The sequence below is a fragment of the Cannabis sativa genome, chromosome 2 (assembly GCF_029168945.1).
Source record: "Cannabis sativa cultivar Pink pepper isolate KNU-18-1 chromosome 2, ASM2916894v1, whole genome shotgun sequence".
Taxonomy (NCBI): domain Eukaryota; kingdom Viridiplantae; phylum Streptophyta; class Magnoliopsida; order Rosales; family Cannabaceae; genus Cannabis; species Cannabis sativa.
In genome coordinates, this window is record NC_083602.1 from 38,145,681 (window position 1) to 38,169,803 (window position 24,123).

The window sequence follows — 24,123 nt, forward strand, 5'->3', positions numbered from 1 at the left end:
AAATTCGGTTCGACTTATTGGAAGCTCGGTTATATAGTGTTGGAAATTATTTTACCAGGATCTTAGATCTACTCACAAGTATGTTTATTAACATCCTAAATAAGAACTTTCTAAAACGATAAATTAAACACATATAAAGTTTAGGAAACCTTACATTGGGTGCAGCGGAATAATATGACTCCTTCCGTTCAGATATCTAGCCCTTGATTCCTTTCTGTAGGAGAGCATTATCAATATCTGAACCTGGATCTCTTTCTCTGAATCTTTGATGCTGAAACTCCTTTGCTGATGATCTTTCTTCACGATCTTCCTCACTATGATTGAGGTATCACTTGATGTGTGTGGGCACTACTCATACACTAAGGTAGTTCGAAATTCAAAGGAAGAGAAAGAAGAAGTGGCAGCTAAAGATAGGGAGAGAGAAAGGCTCAGGTTTTTCTTTGAAGGAAAAATAGAAAAATTTAAGTGTAATTTTCCTGAAGCCTTCACTATCTATTTATAGCATTCTACTAGGGTTAGGTTTGAATTATTTGGCATTAAAATAATGAAAAAAACAGTTTAAATTCCTACAAAAGTGGCTGGCCCTATACAAGTGGATTTGGGCCTCACTTTTTGCAATTTTGCAGTTTTATCTTTTCTGCATCTGATTTTCTCAAAAAAGCCAATTTTCTAATTCAACCATCTAAATGCCAATTCTAACTATTTAATAACTATAAATAATTATTAAATAATATTGTCATTTATCATATTTATTAATTGAACCATACAAAGTATCATAATTAACAAATATGCCCCTATAAACTCTTTCTTTACAATTTCGCCCTTACTTAGTGAAAATTTCACAAATAGACATAGTCTAATTTGTGAATTATAATTGATTAATCAAAACAAATTACACGAGTCTTACAAGCAATATTATCTCAACTAGTGGGGGGACCATGGGTCTATATAACCGAGCTTCCAATAAGTAGATCAAGAATTTAGGACTAAAATTCACTGACTTATTAATTCTTCGTTGAATCCACGCATAGAACATAGAATTGCACTCTCAGTATATAGAATGCTCTATATGTTCCACCATATAGACCCATCATTAGTTATCCATTGTTATAATCCTAATGTGATCAATTATCCTCTATATGAATGATCTACACAGTAAAGGGATTAAATTACCGTAACACCCTACTATGTATTTTATCCTTAAAACACTTGACCCCGTATAAATGATATTTCAGCTTATGTGAAATGAGATCTCCACCATTTATTTTCGTTTGGTCAAGCTCGAAGGAGATCATCCTTTGCTTACTATTCGCCAGATAGAAGCTATAGATTCCATGTTTATGCTAGCGCTCCCACTCAATTGCACTACCGTGTTCCCAAAATGTACGTATCACCCTGACCTAAAAGTAGGCTTAACTAACAATTCAAGGAACACGAATAGCCTTTCAAGATTGAGCCTAATCATAACAGGATTAAGATCATTTGATCTAGGATCAACTAGGCGATATTGACTTGAATAGATTTTACGGTAAGTTTAATTAAATCTAAGTCAAAGTTCAATATCGGTCCCTTCCGATGCATACTCCATGCATCCAACCTGAGCTTTACTTTAACCAATGCTCTGGAAAGTTCAATATCATATCAGTAAAACCCTGTGTCTGATAAATCTAGGAAACTTTATTCACATAGTCATGTTTACTTTCCAATGTGTTGACGGCACAATAAACAGGATCAAGTATGTGAAAAGGGTTTCAGATGAATCTATACATTATGTACATATAATCATGAAATAAATCATGTGAACCATGCAACATTAAATGTTATTTCTGATCTATATTAATAAGTAAATCTGATTATATTGAAATGAGTTTTATTTAGGGCATAAAACCCAACAAACTCCCACTTGCACTAATATAAAACAAAAAGTGTGTTTCAAATAATCTCAACACCTTGATATACAAATCAAGTGCAGTAGTAGTAAACTCCTCGTAATAGGATCTGAAAGGTTGAATTAAACACAACCTTTTCTCCACCATTACTCTTCCTTTAATCAAAAAATCATTGATAATGTAAAATTTCTCTCTATATGTCTACTCTCTTGGGATACTGGATTCTATACCTTTGGCAACTACTTTTGGTTAATCAGGAAATTAACACTAGTAGTTTAAGGCAATTTGGAATGGTGCCAAAGATGTATAGAACTTTCCTTAGACTGAATAAGTACCTTTCCTGCAGCTTTAACATTCAGTCCCTCTCTGGTAGACCTAGAGACTTCAGATAGGTTTTTACACTTCTCCAAAATCACTATTCCACCCCCAAAGTAACCACCATCTTATCAGAAAGATTTACTAGCACAAAGGCAAATTTCGAAATCTGATATGGTGTAGTCTAAGAGTTTTAAACACACCCTTATAGACTAACATATAGTTCCTCTTCTTAATCTTAAGATTTACTTGATTGTCTTCCAATGTTCTTCTCCTGGATTAATCTGATACCTACTCATTACTCCCACTCAACAGCAGGTGTCTGGTCTAAGGCATACAAAAGCATATCCAAGACCTCTCACTGTTGATATAAGAAATTCTTTCATGGCTTTATCTTTTCTGGAATAGTTAAGACTTTTCCTTAGATAAATAAAATCTATGCCTAAGAAGTTGTGAAACTTCTATAGATTTCCATTAGAAAGAGAATGCTTCAGCAACTTACTAAAGTAAGTTGCTTGCATTAGAGTAAGTAATTACCAGGTATACCACAAGCCATAGGTTTAGATAAACTCAAACCTATAATACTAGGAACAGGAAGTTTGTTAAGTCCATAGAATAGACTTATTAACTAAAATTTCCTTTTATGTCCTTGTAATAGAAAACTTTAGGTTATTCCATGTGAATGGATTAAACCATAGTTCTATTGGCTTTCTTCTTAGTTTCTTATCTTGACAATCCATTACTTGTTTAAACTCACAATGGATTTTAATCACTAGTGTCTCCCAAGTCATAAGAAGGTGAGTTCCTAGAAACTCTCCCACTACGACAAGGCACCGTGAATTATGTCTAAGAAAACTAAATGGTATTGATCTCTTCGGTTGTGACAAGACAACAGAGGCAGTGGGATCATCATATGTTATATAAGATGATAGAACACTTTTGGAATCAAGAATTAAATATCTCCTTTATTTGCTACTTGTTTTTCAGACTTAGTCATTTTCTTAGAAAAGTAGTATTTTTTTGAACAAACACTTTCTTATCTATTGACAATGGGATGGTCCACCCCTAATCACTTAGAATAGCTAACAAACCATGGTTAACAGTTCTAGCTTTTCTTAAGATTTTGATTAGGTCATCCATGAATCTAGTAATGATTTACATTAAGTACCCAACCATTACATCATTCTGAAATTGTCTTACCATAGAAGGATTTAGGCAACGACTAGTAACTAATCATCAATATGCAACTCGAAATTTCTGGGGAGGTAAGTTTGGATATAATTCAAAAATCAATTTAATGATCTTTGAACTGCATATCTACTAACTATTTCTCCACCCCTATCAGTTCGCAAGATCTTTAACCACTTACCTTAATGGTTTTAACCATTGCTAGAAATTAATGAAATTTTTCAAACATTTCAAATTTCTTTGCTAATAGGTATAATCTAGAGTTATCGTTTTAAGAATACAACGAAAAACTCATATCCACCCCTGAATGTACATCCATCTGCGAATGAGATGAACTACTTTCAGTGGATATAGGCATATTAACTCTTTGCAGAGATTGATCTTGTCAAATCCACTATGAACAAGATACAAATGCCATAGATTAAAAAAAAAATGTGGTAGTGTCTATGATGACATAGGTTTAGTTACATCAAAGAGTTCTTAGAATACTGCAAGTGGATCCTGGTCACAGATTACCTAACTCATATTCCATACAGTTTTAATCCATTAACAGAAGATAGATATTAAACACTTGAGAAAGTGTAACTGTATTGTATTCTGGAATTAGAAATATAAGAAAATTTCAGTTTGGATTCTAAAATTAAAGTCAAAGACTTAAATTCAACCAAATATAATGAGTAATTCTTTCTTGGACCACCACTACTAATACAAACTCTAAGTCAAATTTGCCCATACAAGTAGGAGATTTCTAAGATTGAGGATTTATATCAATTGGGAATAGAATTTCGGGATTATAATCATATGCGTCATTTAATTTCTTAAGAGAAAATATAGAATGACATGAAATGATTTATAGACCATTCATCCAATGATATGTTTTTAAAGCTAATTCGAAATGAATAAGCTAAGAGGAATTAGGATAATTTCGTTTATAAATAAGAATCCAACGATGCTTCAATTAGCGAAAGACAAAGTAATCTTATTTATGTAATCTTCTTGTTTCATATTGTAAAAATACTAGTCTAAGGTGTCATCAATTGATGAACAGCTAGATGTTTCATATACAATATTTATCTTTCGAGATCTTACACTATTATGTATGTCTAATGGTGAAAATCCATTAGGGATTTATCTCATTAGAAAAACAAACATGTTAGACCAACAATGAAGATTCGAAATTAAACTACAACTTAATAACGGAAAATAACATGGTTCAATATAAATTCATACACAATTCAGAAATTATAAACATATAGCAAGTAGGAATGACTAGTGAAAATACTAAAACATACAATCCTAAATAATTTCCAAGGTTTTCAACAAACTGATACAGTGTCCCGGTAGGCGAGAGTCAAAGCATCATTTATTGAATAGAGTTGTCAGCTCTTCTAAAATAGAAACCATTCTAGCAACCTTTTATTCGATCAAAATAAGAATCCAACGTTGTCCCAGTAGGCGAGAGTCAAGGTTATTCTCGTTTTATGAGCTTCCACCATTGTTTTATGTTTCATAAGTTTATCTCTAAGTAGTCACCGTAGGGGAGAGTCTAATAGAGACGAAAACTTACAAAACACTTATCAAATGAAATCTTACGGTGTTAAATGCGTTCAACGAATAACCATCCATAGGGGGACGAAGTCTAGCGTCTCGAGGTTATATTGAAAACATTTAACTTTTGTAAGACCAACAATGGAGATCGAATATCTTAATAATAATCAAGCTCATTATTTAAAGTGAGTTGTATTTTCTTTGATTCTCTTTATTTAATTTATTTATTTTAAATATATATTTATTTAAAATTTCTAATTTAGAATGAAAAATTCTAAATATAAATTTTAATTTAATATTTATAAATTTTACTTAGATGGATATAAAAATAACATGAATTATTTCCATCTTAGTAATCATTTCCAATAAATATTTAGAAAAATATTCAATTTAAGTTGTTACAAAATTAATATAAATTAATTTACAACTCAAATTTAATTTTCTATAAATATATATTGCATTTCGAAAAATTAAAGTATTTAGGAATACAATTTTCGAAAATGCATGTTAAAATAAAAAATTAATCCTGGAAAAATTATTCTAATTTCATGTTGGCCCAAAATTAATTAATAGAATTAATTTACAACAAAAATATAATTTTCCTATTTAATTAAATATATAAGAAAAATTTAAATATTTAAGTATGATGATGAAAATCAACTTAAATATTAATTTTCTATTTAATTAAATACACTAGAAAAATACTTCTAGCAAAAATATCATCTATCTAGATTTTCCTTTGACTAATTAATTCAATTTCTAATAATATCCTTTAATTCAATTTATTTTAAATTAATCAATAAATGAAAAAATTATTGATTTAAGTTGATCCAAGAATTAATTAAAATAAATAATTAATTTACAACTTAATCTATTTTTCAAGATAAAATTCGAAATTCTAGCATTTAAGAAATGCAATTTCGAAAATTGATTAATAAAATAAAGAAAAAACATATTTTGAAAATTATTTAAATTTAGTTGAAAAAATAAATTTCAACTAAAAATAATTTTCTATTTAATTAAATGTCATGAAAAAGAAATATTTAAGTATGATGATAAAAATCAACTTAGATATTTAATTTTCAAATTAATTAAATGTATTAAATTCTATAATTAAGTATAGAGAAGGCTTAATTATTAATCTCTAGTTTAATACTAGGAAAAAATATACTTAAAATAAATTGTACCAAAATTAATTATTTAAATAATTAATTTCACAATTTATAATATTTTGTTATTTAATATTAGAAATAATAAGTAGTCTAGAAATAACTATCTAGAAAATATCTTATTTAACTAAGTATCTTTTCCACAAAATTTGAAAAAATATCTAATTTAAGTTGTATTAGAAAAAATCTAGAACTTAAATATTTTCAAATTTAAATTTAATTAAATATCAAAAATTAAGTTGTAACCACTTAATTCAAAAATATTCCATTTTAAGTTAATATTCGAAAAGATATTAACTTAAAAAATATCTAAAGAATCTTAATAACCAATGCCTAAAATTCCTCAACTTAATTTTGAAATTTTAAATTCAAAAGATATTCAGATTTAAGTTGGTTAGTTGTAGATAACTAAATATCAACTTAAATAAGAATATTTAATGAAAAATTTAAATTAAGTTCCAGAAAGAATCTAGATGGTTATAATTCTATATTTAATTAAATACAAGAAAATACATATAGTTTAGCTTAGAATAAAAATTCTTTAAACTATAATTTTCTTAAATTAATTTCAAAATAAATGAAATTAATTATGTTGCTAATCAATTTTATTAGGTTAAACTAGTGTAATTAACCTAGTACAGTTGTTCAAATCAAGCAAATGGGCCTTCACAATTGGGGTGGTTCATGTGAGGGGGTGCTGGGTTCAGTATGTCGTACCCACTTCTATGGCTCCCAACTCTCACACAAGGCCCAAAAGAGAGGAATTTAACCTTAATAAGAACAACTGTTATTAATTGAATAAGCCCAATAACTAAATGCGCCTAAATAAATTCTATCAAGAACTATGATAATTTATTTTAGCAACAACAACCTATATGTATTATAATCAAATTAAACACATAGGCTCACACAGGCACACTTTGGATGGGTCCTATCATGTTGCTAGGTCATACACAGATGAAAGAAGATTGTAAATATACCTGTTACAAATTATTATCTTGACCAAGGGAGCCATCAGATCATTAGATCTGGCAAAAAGTAACCATGGCTATTTGCAATCAAGTAATAATATGTTTTGAAAACTTACACATAAGCTAAAACACATACTCCTGCAACAAGGTTAGCTGGATAGTTGGATGTAGGATTTATTTAATTTTAAATTAAATTTTTAATTTCGAAAATAATTAATTAAATAATAAAAAAAAAAATTCGAAAATTTAAAAAAAATTTGAAAAATTCGAAATTTTTAAAAAATTTAAATTTAAAATTAAACCTACAATTTTTGAAAAATTAGGTTTCAACCAACCTAAATATCATTTCAAAAATTTGCTAACTACTTTTAAATTTTAAATGTTATTTTATAAATAAAAATTAAATAAAAAATTAGAAAAGATAAATAAATATCTTTTTCAAATTTTAAATGTAATTTAAATAAATAAAATAACAAAATTTAAAAAATTAGCAAAATATCTTATATCATTTAAAAATTACATGATTATAAATATCTTATTTTTAAATTTAAAATAAGATAAGATATAATTAAATTTTAAAATAAGATAGATTTTTAAACAAGAAGATTGATACTAATTCTATTCAAATTCAAATTACACTAATATCTTGAATTAAATTTAAAAAATATTAAATTAATTCAAAAAGATAATTAGAATTGAATTAGGAATAGTAATAGTATAAATACAAAACTATACCAAAAATCAGAAGTTAATTCCATGAAAAAGCATGAAAAAACGAAGAAAAACAAAAAAAATTGTGAACTGTACGGACAGTTTCGCGATCCTAGGAAAATTTCAGCAGAGCCCCGATTTTTTCAAATCTTCAAAAATTCATAACTAATTCAAATAAAATCGAAATTGAGTTCTGTAAAAGGCTAACTTGCTTAATTTTTCCCATACTATCCAATAAAAATAATTCCAGAAACAGAATCGCAATTATTTTTTACGAAAATTTACAAACATCAATCAATCATCAAATAACACTCAATACAACATGATACCATCCAAAGAACATACAAACAATCGTTTTAAAGTCCAAATTTCTTGCAAGTAAATCAATTACCATGGCTCTGAGGCCAGTTGTTAGAAATTATTTTACCAGGATCTTAGATCTACTCACAAGTATGTTTATTAACATCCTAAATAAGAACTTTATAAAACGATAAATTAAACACATATAAAGTTTAGGAAACCTTACATTGGGTGCAGCGGAATAATATGACTCCTTCCGTTCAGATATCTAGCCCTTGATTCCTTTCTGTAGGAGAGCATTATCAATATCTGAACCTGGATCTCTTTCTCTGAATCTTTGATGCTGAAACTCCTTTGCTGATGATCTTTCTTCACGATCTTCCTCACTATGATTGAGGTATCACTTGATGTGTGTGGGCACTACTCATACACTAAGGTAGTTCGAAATTCAAAGGAAGAGAAAGAAGAAGTGGCAGCTAAAGATACGGAGAGAGAAAGGCTCAGGTTTTTCTCTGAAGGAAAAATAGAAAAATTTAAGTGTAATTTTCCTGAAGCCTTCACTATCTATTTATAGCATTCTACTAGGGTTAGGTTTGATGTGAAGCCCGCTTAGTTAATTTGGAAATTAGCAGTTGTTTATGTTTAATTATGAAATTATTTATAGCTATTTAAATAATTTATTATACTGTTATTTATGTTATTCAGTATCTTGCATATTTTGCATTTCCGGTGTCCGGTATTTGGAACTCGGCGTTTGGCTCAGTAGAAATCACAACTTAGTATGTTAGTAGTTTGGGGACGGGTTTTAGACATTGGGAATGTCGGGAATGGCCGGGAATTTAGAATGTCCCAAAAATACCCCTTTAGTATGACTTATGTGATTTTATGGTGGAGGGGCAAATTGGTCTTTTTGCCCCATTAGTGTTTTGTCTTTTAGTGACTTTTTATTTGAAAAATAAATGTTAATTGTTTATTTTAGTGGCTGAAATGAAATGGTTTAAGTGGCATTATTCTCTTATTTTTCTCATTTCTACACTTAGCATAAAATTAGAAACTTTGAAAAAAAGAGAACTTTCTCTCATTCTCTCTCTCTATTTCGGCTGGTGCATGGGATTCAAAGGGCTGGGTTTTTCCATCAATTTCTAGCTAGATTCATCATCACTTTGGAACTCTTGTTTGTAGTAGGTGTTTCTTAATTTTTCCTCTTTTGTTTTCTTGGAAAAACATGGTGAAAAGTGAGTAAAATGCATGCTTTTGTGGCTGTTATTATTGCTGTGTTTGGTTGTTGATTTCTGAGGTTCAAAGCATGTTTAATTGATGTTAATTGAGTTGTTTGAAGCATGTTAGTTAGGTTGTTCAAAGCTTTGAGTTTTCTATGCAAAAATGTGATTTTTGGAAGAAAATATTGTGAATCTGTTCTGTGATGTTGTTGTTGTTTTTAATTGTTTTTCAGAGGCTTAGATAAGCTTGATTAAGTAGAATTAAGCTTGTGAAATGCATGTTTAGGTGTTTTTGCTCAAGTTTGAGTTTAGAACTCAAAGCTTGAGCTCCAATGGCATTTTTCATGTTTGAGGTTTCTGGGTGGTTTTGATGCCTTGGATATGTTCTAGGGAAGGTATAGAACAGGTCTGGAAAGTTTGAGGTGATTTGGGGTTGAATTGTGCAAGTTATGAAATTTTGATGTTGCTGCCTGCGAGGAACCGGAATTCCGGTTGTGCATCCGGAATTCCGGATGGGTGTCCTGAATTTCCCAGAACCGGAATTCCGGTTGGGCAACCGGTCTACCGGTTGGGGAATTTTCAAAAACCCTAGTTTTCCTCGTTTTTATGTTTTTAGGGGTATTGCCATGCTTTTTATCGATAGGGAAACTTTTAGTTCCTAGTTTTAGTCCCCGGGAAGTGATTTAGCGTGTCACTTACAGCGTTGTAATTTTTATGGTTTAGGAGCCAGTAATCCGCCGCTCAGCTTCAGTTCCAGTCAGGTTGACCGGCACACCTGAAATCGGAATCCAGGTAAGATTAGTATAACAGTATGCATATGTAGATTACATGTTTAGCGAGCATGTAGGAAGCCTATTAGATTACATTAGTTGTATGTTGGCTTCGAACCATCCAACCCTGTCACATCGGTACAGGCTGGAGTATGACCAGCAGCCGGAGTATGACCGGTTTGACCGATCAGGCTGACACTTGGTTGGTGGTTCCGTGCTATTGACGTATCCCGTCGGTACTGGCTGGAGTATGACCAGCAGCCGGAGTATGACCGGTTCGACCGATCAGGAGGATATAGTAACACGTCGGTACAGGCTGGAGTATGACCAGCAGCCGGAGTATGACCGGTTCGACCGATCAGGTTGTTACGTGTCAATAGTACCGTCCCTATGAACGTTCAGAACTCAGTACCATGTTGGACATGGCGGAAGTGGCTCGATACCATGTTGGACATGGCAGTAGCGGGACTCAGTATCGTGTTGGACACGGCAGTTAGTATTATGTATGAGTATTATTATGCTTTTCTTACTGAGTCTGTCGACTCACAGTTTATGTTCATGTGTAGGTAAAGGCAAGGCTATAGCTGATGGACCGTGAGCGAGCTTATGAGATTGTACATGTCGGGGCGGTTAGGCCTGGAGCGTACGATCCTCGGGACAGCAAGGCTGAATTTTTGTAATTGGTCGTTAGACGACTTTTATTTTTATGTAATGGTTAAACAGTTGAAACTTTTTGTAAATGATTTTATAATCGGGATCCCGAGTCTTCTGTAATATGGTTTATAAGTTTAATTAAAAAGCAAAATTTTAATTAATCACGTTTTTCCATAAACATCGTTGATTAGCAACGAGCTGCACAGTACGTTTAAAAATCACGTAATACGCCTAAGGTAGTTAGGGTGTTACAATTTGGTATCGAGCCGCGGGTTGTCTTCCGAAGATCGTCACGACATGTACAATCATCATCAGCAGTTAGCTCGGTTCACGGTTCAGTAAGCCTTTATTGCTTTAGTAGTTTATTTTATTCAGTTATGAAAAAGAAAAGCCTGTTAGGAAGCATGTTAGTAGCCTGATAGTAGAATAGGCGCATGTTTCGTTTTTAATTTCCAAATTAAGCGGCGTTAGTAAGCTCTCGATGATCGTGACCTGAAGTGCCAACTCGGGATTTCGAGGCGGTTCAGACTAGATGGACGCCAGACGAAATATTAGGAGTCAGGGCATCTCAGTCGGGTCAGATCAAGGTCAAGGAGCTCAGTTCCCCTCAAGTGTTTTGGGCCGAGGTAGAGGTCCCAGGGGCAGGGTTCGCGGTTGGAGTGATGTTAACTCGCCGCAGGCTGCCCAAGTCAATCAGGAAGCCCAGAATTGGGAAGTTACGGTTTGCGGAAATGCAAGCCCGGATAGAAGAGCAAGATCTCGAGATTCGAGAGGTTGAGACGAGCGGGGTGCTCCGCCGGTTCCGGTGCCGTAGTTCCGGTGGCACCCGCCCCTGCGCCCTGTGCCGAGATAGTGGTGGCGACCCTTAGATTGGAACCTCTGTATGAGCGGTTCCGGAAGCAAGCACCTCCGGTTTTCCTGGGAGGTCCGGACGTAATGAAAGCCGAGCAGTGGCTGACGGTGATTACCAAGATCCTGAACTTCTTGGGTGTCACCGGTAATGACAGAGTGGTGTGTGCCACTTTCCAGTTTCAAGTTGACGCTCGGGTCTGGTGGGACTTGGTGTCTCAGATCCATGACGTCATCTCTATGACCTGGGAAAGGTTTTAGGAACTCTTCAACGCTAAATGTTATAATGGGGCGGTCAGAAGCGCCAAGAGGAAAGAGTTCGCCCACCTGACCCAGCGAGAGAATATGAGCATGACGGAATATATTGCTCAGTTCAACCGGTTGGCGAGGTTAGCCTCGGGATTTGTGCCAACCGATTTCAGTAAGAAAGAAAAATATCGGGATGGACTTAATGTGAAGATCAAGTATGACCTTATGATCAATACCGACGATAAGACCATCTATGCTGAGATGGCGGAGAAAGCATGGTGAGCTGAGGGCGCAGTTAGATGTATGTGGAATCAGTTAGGACTCCGGAATGTGGCGGGGCTCCTACCCCTCCTGCGTCAGGTTTCAGCAGGGGAGGTAGTGGTTCGGCCATCGACTGGAGGAGGAATCATCCACTGCATCTGGTGGCTCGAGGCAGAACAAGAGGTTCCGAGGGAACCAGAATCAAGGCGACCGTCAGGGTAGTGTTAAGACCCGTTATTCCTACTGGAGTGTCTTATTAGTAAGAGGCATTCTCCGGGTGAGTGCTTGGGTCAAGGTTGTTTTTGTGTGGCTACTAGAATCTCTAGTAAATTGGGTAGACCCTATGATAGATTTGAATCAGGGTTTGGAGCCCTGTTACCTGGCGGAGAATTGGTTATCTCCAATAGGTGGATTAGGTCTATGCCGATCAGGATAGATGGTAGAGAGTTAAGCGCTGATCTGATAGAGATGAGTTTAGTCGAATTCGATATTATTTTAGGAATGGATTTCCTATCTAAATATTCGGCGAGCATTGATTGTAAAAGGAAGATGGTGGTCTTCCAACCGGAAAGTGAAGAACTGTTTGTATTTGTGGGTTCAGTTCAGGGATCCCGGTGATCTCGGCTATGTCAGCGAGAGAATTGTTGCACGGCGGTTGCTTAGGGTTTCTGGCCGTGGTGGTGGACACCACTCGGCCAGATACCATTCGGCCAGAAGACATCAGAATGGTTCGGGAATTTTTGGACGTTTTTCCCGAAGAACTTCCAAGGTTACCACCTCAGTGAGAGATTGACTTCGTGATTGACTTGGCACCAGGGGTGGATCCGGTTTCCAAAGCCCCGTATAGGATGGCTCCAGCTGAACTTAAGGAATTAAAGATTCAGCTCCAAGGGTTGCTTGACATAGGGTTCATTCGGCCCAGTGTGTCACCCTGGGAAGCCGCGGTTTTATTCGTCAAGAAGAAAGATGGATCTATGTGGATGTGCATTGACTACAGGGAGTTGAACAAGCTAACGGTGAAGAATAATTATCCATTACCTAGGATCGATGACTTGTTCGATCAGCTTCAGGGGAAGACGGTCTTTTCTAAGATTGATCTCCGTTCGGGTTATCATCAGTTAAGAATCCGAGAGGAGGACATTTCAAAGACGGCTTTCCGCACTAGGTATGGACAATACGAATTTCTGGTTATGTCATTCGGACTAACCAATGCTCCTGCAGCATTCATGGACCTGATGAATAGAGTATTCAAGGATTTCCTCGATATCTGTGTGATTGTGTTTATCGACGACATCCTCGTGTACTCTCAATCAGAAGAGGAGCATGAGTTACATCTTCAAATGGTACTGTAACGGCTTCGAGAACATAGATTTTATGCCAAGTTCAAGAAATGTGAGTTCTGGCTATCTTAGGTGTCCTTCCTAGGGCACATTGTAAGCAAAGATGGAATCAAGGTGGATCCCGGGAGGATTGAATCCGCCAGGGATTGGCCGAGACCGAAGACAGTGACAGACATTAGAAGCTTCTTGGGTTTATCTGGGTACTACCGTAGGTTCGTGGAAGGGTTCTCCAAAATTTCAATGCCCCTAACCGAGCTTACAAAGAAGAATCAGCGGTTTATCTGGTCAGATAAATGCGAAGCTAGTTTTCAGGAGCTGAAACAGAGGTTGATTACTGCTCCGCTGCTAGCTTTGCCTTCGGACAAGGAGAAGTTCGTAGTCTATTGTGACGCATCCAAACAAGGTTTGGGGTGTGTATTGATGCAAGCCGATCGGGTTATCGCTTATGCCTCCCGTCAGTTAAAGGATTATGAACAGCGATACCCGACTCATGATTTAGAATTGGCCGCAGTGGTTTTTGCACTGAAGATTTGGCGGCATTACCTTTACGGGGAGAAGTGTGAGATCTATACCGACCATAAAAGTCTCAAGTATTTCTTTACTCAGAAAGATTTGAACTTGAGACAAAGGCGTTGGTTGGAACTAGTGAAGGACTATGACTGCGAGATCCTCTATCATCCCGGAAAAGCCAATGTAGTGGCTGATGCCCTGAGCAGAAAGGGTCCCGGGCAAGTAGCTAGCATGGTTCAGATCTCACCTCAGCTAGCAGAGGATATGGTTAGATCCAGCATTGAGTTTGTGGTAGGTCAGCTTCACAAGTTGACGCTGCAATCTGATCTGTTAGAAAGAATAAAAGTCGCTCAGATGACAGATCCGGAGTTAGTGAAAATCCGAGATGAGGTGTTGGCTGGTCAAGCCAAGGACTTTTCAGTGTCTGATAGTGGGATGCTTTTGTATAAAGCCAGGGTTTGTGTTCCGAACAGTATCGAACTGAGAAATGAGATCTTTGAGGAGGCCCATTCTACCCCGTATTCTCTGCATCCCGGCACCACCAAGATGTACCAAGATTTGAAACCGTACTTCTGGTGGAGCGGTATGAAGAAGAAATTGGTAGAATTCGTATCGAGATGCCTCACGTGTCAGCAGATTAAGGCTGAACATCAGAGACCAGCAGGGTTGTTGCAGCCTCTAACCCTACCAGAATGGAAATGGGAGGATATTACGATGGATTTTGTGGTCGGGTTACCTAGGACCACGGGTTCATTTTATTCCATCTGGGTAGTGGTGGATTGATTTACGAAATCTGCTCATTTTCTGCCGGTTAGAAGAACATTTACAGTGGATCAGTTGGCAGAGTTATATGTCAGGGAGATAGTAAGACTTCACGGGGTACCGAAGTCTATAGTTTCGGACAGGGATCCGAAATTCACCTCCAAATTTTGGCAAAGTTTGCAACGGGCAATGGGTACAAAGCTAAAATTCAGTACAGCATTCCATCCTCAGACAGATGGTCAGTCCGAAAGGACAATTCAGATATTGGAGGACATGCTGAGAGCCTGTGTTATGGACTTTGAAGGCTCATGGAGTAAGTATCTACCGTTGATAGAATTTTCTTATAACAACAGTTATCAGAGTACGATAGGGATGGCTCCCTATGAACTGTTGTACGGTAGGAAATGTAGATCCCCTATCCACTGGGATGAGACAGGGGAGAGGAAATACCTGGGTCCAGAGTCAGTTCAGCGGACCAACGAGGCGATAGAGAAGATAAAAGCTAGAATGCTTGCCTCACAGAGCAGACAGAAGAGTTACACAGATCCGAAACGCAGAGATGTTGAGTTCCAAGTAGGGGAACATGTGTTTTTACGGGTATCTCCGATGAAGGGGATTAAACGTTTCGGGAAAAGAGGCAAGTTATGCCCTAGATTTACTGGACCTTTCGAGATTCTCGAGAAGATAGGTCAAGTGGCATATCGGTTAGCATTGCCTCCAGCCTTATCAGCAGTGCATAACGTATTCCATGTCTCGATGTTGAGAAAATACGTTTCAGACCCCTCTCATATACTCAGTTATGAGAGTCTTCAGCTTCAGCCAGATATGACATATGAGGAACAACCAGTGCAGATCCTGGATAGAAAGGATAAAGTCCTTCGGAATAAGACCATAGCTTTGGTCAAGGTTCTCTGGAGAAACAGTAAGGTGGAAGAAGCCACCTGGGAGCTTGAGTCAGATATGAGAGCTCAATATCCAGAGTTATTCAGGTTAGATTTCGGGGACGAAATCCTTTTAAGGGGGGAATAGTTGTAAAGCCCGCTTAGTTAATTTGGAAATTAGCAGTTGTTTATGTTTAATTATGAAATTATTTATAGCTATTTAAATAATTTATTATACTGTTATTTATGTTATTCAGTATCTTGCATATTTTGCATTTCCGGTGTCCGGTATTTGGAACTCGGCGTTTGGCTCAGTAGAAATCACAACTTAGTATGTTAGTAGTTTGGGGACGGGTTTTAGACATTGGGAATGTCGGGAATGGCCGGGAATTTAGAATGTCCCAAAAATACCCCTTTAGTATGACTTATGTGATTTTATGGTGGAGGGGCAAATTGGTCTTTTTGCCCCATTAGTGTTTTGTCTTTTAGTGACTTTTTATTTAAAAAATAAATGTTAATTGTTCACTTTAGTGGCTGAAATGAAATGGTTTAAGTGGCATTATTCTCTTATTTTTCTCATTTCTACACTTAGCATAAAATTAGAAACTTTGAAAAAAAGAGAACTTTCTCTCATTCTCTCTCTCTATTTCGGCTGGTGCATGGGATTCAAAGGGCTGGGTTTTTCCATCAATTTCTAGCTAGATTCATCATCACTTTGGAACTCTTGTTTGTAGTAGGTGTTTCTTAATTTTTCCTCTTTTGTTTTCTTGGAAAAACATGGTGAAAAGTGAGTAAAATGCATGCTTTTGTGGCTGTTATTATTGCTGTGTTTGGTTGTTGATTTCTGAGGTTCAAAGCATGTTTAATTGATGTTAATTGAGTTGTTTGAAGCATGTTAGTTAGGTTGTTCAAAGCTTTGAGTTTTCTATGCAAAAATGTGATTTTTGGAAGAAAATATTGTGAATCTGTTCTGTGATGTTGTTGTTGTTTTTAATTGTTTTTCAGAGGCTTAGATAAGCTTGATTAAGTAGAATTAAGCTTGTGAAATGCATGTTTAGGTGTTTTTGCTCAAGTTTGAGTTAGGAACTCAAAGCTTGAGCTCCAATGGCATTTTTCATGTTTGAGGTTTCTGGGTGGTTTTGATGCCTTGGATATGTTCTAGGGAAGGTATAGAACAGGTCTGGAAATTTTGAGGTGATTTGGGGTTGAATTGTGCAAGTTATGAAATTTTGATGTTGCTGCCTGCGAGGAACCGGAATTCCGGTTGTGCATCCGGAATTCCGGATGGGTGTCCTGAATTTCCCAGAACTGGAATTCCGGTTGGGCAACCGGTCTACCGGTTGGGGAATTTTCAGAAACCCTAGTTTTCCTCGTTTTTATGTTTTTAGGGGTATTGCCATGCTTTTTATCGATAGGGAAACTTTTAGTTCCTAGTTTTAGTCCCCGGGAAGTGATTTAGCGTGTCACTTATAGCGTTGTGATTTTTATGGTTTAGGAGCCGATGTCCGCCGCTCGGCTTCGGTTCTAGTCGGGTTGACCCAAGCACACTGAAATCGGAATCCAGGTAAGATTAGTATAACAGTATGCATATGTAGATTACATGTTTAGCGAGCATGTAGGAAGCCTATTACATTACATTAGTTGTATGTTGGCTTCGAACCATCCAACCCTGTCACATCGGTACAGGCTGGAGTATGACCAGCAGTCGGAGTATGACCGGTTTGACCGATCAGGCTGACACTTGGTTGGTGGTTCCGTGCTATTGACGTATCCCGTCGGTACTGGCTGGAGTATGACCAGCAGCCGGAGTATGACCGGTTCGACCGATCAGGAGGATATAGTAACACGTCGGTACAGGCTGGAGTATGACCGGCGGCCGGAGTATGACCGGTTCGACCGATCGGGTTGTTACGTGTCAATAGTACCGTCCCTATGAACGTTCAGAACTCAGTACCATGTTGGACATGGCAGTAGTGGCTCAGTACCATGTTGGACATGGCAGTAGCGGGACTCAGTATCGTGTTGGACACGGCAGTTAGTATTATGTATGAGTATTATTATGCTTTTCTTACTGAGTCCGTCGACTCACAGTTTATGTTCATGTGTAGGTAAAGGCAAGGCTATAGCTGATGGACCGTGAGCGAGCTTATGAGATTGTACATATCGGGGCGGTTAGGCCTGGAGCGTACGATCCTCGGGACAGCAAGGCTGAATTTTTGTAATTGGTCGTTAGACGACTTTTATTTTTATGTAATGGTTAAACAGTTGAAACTTTTTGTAAATGATTTTATAATCGGGATCCCGAGTCTTCTGTAATATGGTTTATAAGTTTAATTAAAAAGCAAAATTTTAATTAATCACGTTTTTCCATAAACCTCGTTGATTAGCAACGAGCTGCACAGTACGTTTAAAAATCACGTAATACGCCTAAGGTAGTTAGGGTGTTACATTTGAATTATTTGGCATTAAAATAATGAAAAAAACAGTTTAAATTCCTACAAAAGTGGCTGGCCCTATACAAGTGGATTTGGGCCTCACTTTTTGCAATTTTGCAGTTTTATCTTTTCTGCATCTGATTTTCTCAAAAACGCCAATTTTCTAATTCAACCATTTAAATGCCAATTCTAACTATTTAATAACTATAAATAATTATTAAATAATATTGTCATTTATCATATTTATTAATTGAACCATACAAAGTATCATAATTAACAAATATGCCCCTATAAACTCTTTCTTTACAATTTCGCTCTTAGTGAAAGTTTCACAAATAGACATAGTCTAATTTGTGAATTATAATTGATTAATCAAAACCAATTACATGAGTCTTACAAGCAATATTATCTCAACTAGTGGGGGGACCATGGGTCTATATAACCGAGCTTCCAATAAGTAGATCAAGAATTTAGGACTAAAATTCACTGACTTATTAATTCTTCGTTGAATCCACGCATAGAACTTAGAATTGCACTCTCAGTATATAGAATGCTCTATTTGTTCCACCATATAGACACATCATTAGTTATCCATTGTTATAATCCTAATGTGATCAATTATCCTCTATATGAATGATCTACACAGTAAAGGGATTAAATTACCGTAACACCCTACTATGTATTTTATCCTTAAAACACTTGACCCCGTATAAATGATATTTCAGCTTATGTGAAATGAGATCTCCACCATTTATTTTCGTTTGGTCAAGCTCGAAGGAGATCATCCTTTGCTTACTATTCGCCAGATAGAAGCTATAGATTCCATGTTTATGCTAGGTCTCCCACTCAATTGCACTACCGTGTTCCCAAAATGTACGTATCACCCTGACCTAAAAGTAGGCTTAACTAACAATTCAAGGAACACGAATAGCCTTTCAAGATTGAGCCTAATCATAACTGGATTAAGATCATTTAATCTAGAATCAACTAGGCGATATTGACTTGAATAGATTTTACGGTAAGTTTAATTAAATCTAAGTCAAAGTTCAATATCGGTCTCTTCCGATGCATACTCCATGCATCCAACCTGAGCTTTACTTTAACCAATGCTCTGGAAAGAACATAGTATTTCTCCAAATACAAGTAAACTCTTGTTGTAGATTATCATATCAGTAAAACCACCGTGTACCGATAAATCTAGGAAACTTTATTCACATAGTCATGTTTACTTTCCAATGTGTTGACGGCACAATAAACAGGATCAAGTATGTGAAAAGGGTTTCAGATGAATCTATACATTATGTACATATAATCATTAAATAAATCATGTGAACCATGCAACATTAAATGTTATTTCTGATCTATATTAATAAGTAAATCTGATTATATTGAAATGAGTTTTATTTAGGGCATAAAACCCAACATATAGACCCATGGTCCCCATACTAGTTGAGACCATACTGCTTGTAAGACTCAGTTAATTGATTTTAATTAATCAATTATAATTCTAAAAGTTAGACTATGTCTACTTTATGAATTCTCACAGTTTAAGGATGAAATCGTAAAGAAAAGGGTTTCTAGGTTTAATTATTAATTAAGAGACTTTGTATGTCTAATTAATAATTATTTTAAATGACAATATTATTTAATAATCTATTTTAGTTATTAAATAATTAGTTTTGGCATTTAAATGATTAGAATTGGAAAAATGGCATTTTTGGAGAAATTGAAATAAAATTGAGGAAACAGCAAAATCCAAGTGAGGCCCATATCACCCTATGGCCGGCACCTCTTTGTGTGTTTCCCAATTATTATTTTCAATTTTAATTGCCATGTAATTGCTAATCAAAGCCTAGCAAAAATAGGAAAGTGGTTGATCACACTAAATAAGGCAGTTAATTGATTACACAGTAATTAAGGAAACTGTTTTATTTGGAAAGTTGTGCTCTCCCTTTTCCCTATATAAAGCAACCCTTGTTCTCTTCTCTTGCAGGTCTTTGTATAAGCCATAAGCCACGAAATTAAAGAGAGAAAAAGAGAGAAAAATTCGAAATGCTTGTGAGATGAGTAGTGCCCACACACATCAAGTGGTATCTCAATCATAGTATGGAAGACTATGGAATTTCTGCATCAAAGAAGGAGAAAAGAAGATCCAGGTTCAGATCTTGGTGATGCTCTGCTACAGAAAGGAATCAAGGGTTAGAGATTTGAACGGAAGGAGTCATATTATTCCGCTGCACCCACTGTAAGGTTTTCTAACTTTATATGTGTTTATTTTCATTGTTTTAGAATTCATATTAGGTTGTTAATCCAACATACTTGTTAGTAAATCTAGATCCTGGTAAAATAATTTCCAACAACTGGCACCAGAGCCATGGTAATGATTTACTTTCATGTAATATGAATTAGAACGATGATTGCATGTTTCTGTAATGATTTGGATGGCTTCATGTTGGTTTATGTGTTGTTTGATGAATGTTGATGTTGTACAGTTTCTTTTTCCATGAAAAATATTTTATTTGCATTCCTTGTGAAAAATTAAGCAATTTTATTTTTTATGGAACTCGATTCCGATAAGAATTGAGAAAGATATGAATTTTGGAAAATCAGGATTCAAGGCTGTCAAGGGTGGTGCTCATGCGCACCAGACCCTCGGATCAGCCTTCCCCTCCGCGCGCGTAAGCCTGGGCGTGCACCCTGCAGCTGACCGAGTTTTCTCGGTCAGGCACCCTGCAGGCGCCGAGCTTCCTCGGCGTGAGCACTCCATCCGCGCGCGTGATAGGCTGCTAGCAGCCTCTCCTGGGCTGCAGATGCAGCCTACTGGACTGCTTTCCCAAAAATTGCGATTTTTGGGGTTTTTCCCCAAAACTCCATTTTTTTCATGGGATTGTTTCCCAAAATTCATTTTTCCTATTTTAAATATTTCTAAATTGAAATGTTTCCAATTTTAAATATTTTCAATTTGGAATTTTTCCAATTTTTAAATATTTCTATTTTGGAATGTTTGCAATTTTAAATATTTCCTATTATGGTCAGATTTAAAAAAATTTGTTAACTTCTTTAATATTTATTTATTATTTAATTATAAAATTAGATATTTTGATATTTAAGATATTTTAAATTAAAAGATAACTTTGTCTTTTTATTTGAAATATTATATTAAAATTATCTTATATGACAAATTAAATAATTAATAAATTTGAAATTAACATAGATATTTTTATAGATATACTTACCATAATGTTGTTCAAATTCAAAAATTTGTTATTTTGTTAAATATTTAATTATTTATAAATTATAAGTTTAAAAATGATATTTTTTCTATATATATATCATTTTTCCTTATTAGAAATTTATAAATCATATCTTAAATATTTAAATAACATAGATATTTTTGTAGAGATTTGAATATTGCTTAATTTGAGATATTTTGACATATGATTATGATAATTATTATTCATTTATTATTTTATTCCTAAAATAATAATTATCTAACCAACTCTATTTTAAAATTGGTTTATTTTATTAAATTATAAGATCTGAAAGTGATATTGAAGATTCTTTCCTTTCAAATCATTGATATTATTAGATATTTAATTTATTTTGATTCAAATAAACCTAGATATTTTAAAATTAGTTTCCTTTATTTGGTTAGTTTAAGAATAATAATCTAATTATATTAATATCTTATTTTCACATCTGTTACATGGACAATGTTTGTTTATTTATATTGTTTATTCAAAACTTTTTAACAAACCTATTATTTATCTGATCTAAATTGCTATGATTAACTTGTTGACAGATCATGATCCAATGATCTGATTTTAATCATAGTCCAATTGACGATAGATCTTATAAATAATTTGTAACAGGTAAATTTTGTACGTCTTTCATCTGTGTAAACCTAGTAACATGATAGGGCCCATCCAAATCATTTGACCTGTGTGAGCCTATATGTTTGCTATTGGGCTTAGATGCATATAGGAAGCCCATTTAAGTTTTTACTACGTAAATGGACTAGGTTGCTAAAATAAATTTTGACATAAGGAAATTTATTTAGGTCCAATTAGATTTGGGCTTATTCAATGAATAACAATTGTTTATTTTAAGGTTAAATTCCTCTCTTTTGGGCTTAGTGTGCGAGTTGGGGGCCATACAAGTGGGTACGACATACTGAACCCAACTCCCCCTCACATGATGTAACGCCCTGTCCAACAGGGACGCCACGTGTGTGCAATTTAATAAAATACTGATAATTATATAATATGTAATTATATTAAAAGTGTGGGTATTTAAATTTTGATAATTAAAATTCAACTTTTAAACCGTTTAACAAAAGATAGATAATATGGACTACGGGGTCCCCCTGTTTTAAAAATATTTACAAAATGGTTTCAAAGTATTTTACAACATAAACTTTATATTTCCCAAAATACAATCAAAATAGAGCATCCTGCTGCGACCACAAACTCATGGTTGCTCAACTTTAGCCTTCCCTTTACCTGCACTATAAAGCACCCGTGAGTCACAGAGACTCAGCAAGAAAGTGATCAAAACAATAATTGAAAGAAAAGCGAATATCAACTTGATCTTGTGCCATCATGTTTACTCACTATACAATTTAATAAGCATTCCTTTAAACATTACACAGTCCTGGTACTTAATAAAGTACCCCTTTTTACCACTCGTCACATACGAGCTGAATATGTCACTATCGTTGCCCGATAAAGCAAACGATAAGTAAGAAACCTAACCGCGGTTTCAAGAGTAATTACTCATAACGGTAATAACCGTTTCCAACCCTAGGTCATAACCTAGGCTCATTAAATATTTAATAAAAAACTTGATAATAATCAAGATCACTTCCATTCAGCCAATAAACTTTAACCACATACGGTGCTTACCACTTTTCTTACCTTAATTTAGAAGTCAAGAATATGGCCGACCTGGGTGGAAAAACAAGCTAGGCAATCCCGGTCCTATGTCACGACAATTGAAACACAATAAATACCTTAATTTAAAATTCCGGATTAAAACCCTAATTTAAAACCGATTAGACTTAGCCTTCACCAACTTTAAAATAATTCAAATAACTCAAAATCATTCAAAGGCAGGTACTAGGTTCAACCCCGAGCCAAAACAGGGTTCTAAGAAAAACCCGAGAAATTTTCCCCTGCTGTAACCGGTCGACCGGTTCTGATACACCAGAACCAATCCGGTCGACCGGTTGCTGTCAGACCAGAAAAATTCTGGGTTTTCTTCCCCAGCTCGAACCAAAACCATTTCAGACCTAAATTGCATTTCCAGAACAGTTCAATATACCAAGTATAACATATTCAACACATCATTTAATCACAATTCACCATTTAACTCAAAATCACCATCTCACTTGACAATTTGCACTAAACATCACTTTCAACACCAATTCAATTGAACAGCCCTTAAGCTCACTAAATTTTCATTCAAACAAGTTCCAAGTCAACCCTAAGAACCTACCTTACCCTCAGTTTATACCCCAGCTCAGAATTCATTGAAAACCTTCACCAAAACCTAAACTAAACTCAAGAAAACCAATCAAGAGAAGAGTAGAAAATCATACCTTCACTTAGCTAGCTTCTAGGGCTTAGATTAGCTCAAGAGTGGCTGAAATAAAATGAATTTCACCTGGTTCCCAACTGCTCCTATGGTTCGGTAGAAAGAGAAGAAGAAGAGAAGCTTGGTGTTTAGTTTTGAAAATGTTTTCTTGCCTTGGAAGGAAACTCTTTAAATAGGGTTTTCTTTTTTTTTTTTTAATTGGCAGCTAAAAAAAATGAAAGAAAAAAAATCAAAATAAAAGGTTCCATTGATTTTGCTAATCTACCCCTCTCACATAATTTTTTTTTAAAAAAAAACCTTAGGGGCATTTTGGTAATTTTACTAATTCCCCAATCCGACATTCTAATAAAATTCTAACTTAATCCGGGATATTCTCAAAATAATTCTTTCATTTAATGCCGTGACATTACTAACCACATAGCTAAATTTTCACAATTGCCGGGTCCAAAATAACGTATTTCATTAAATAATTTCTCAACAATTTACCTAAGTAAGATCATAATCCT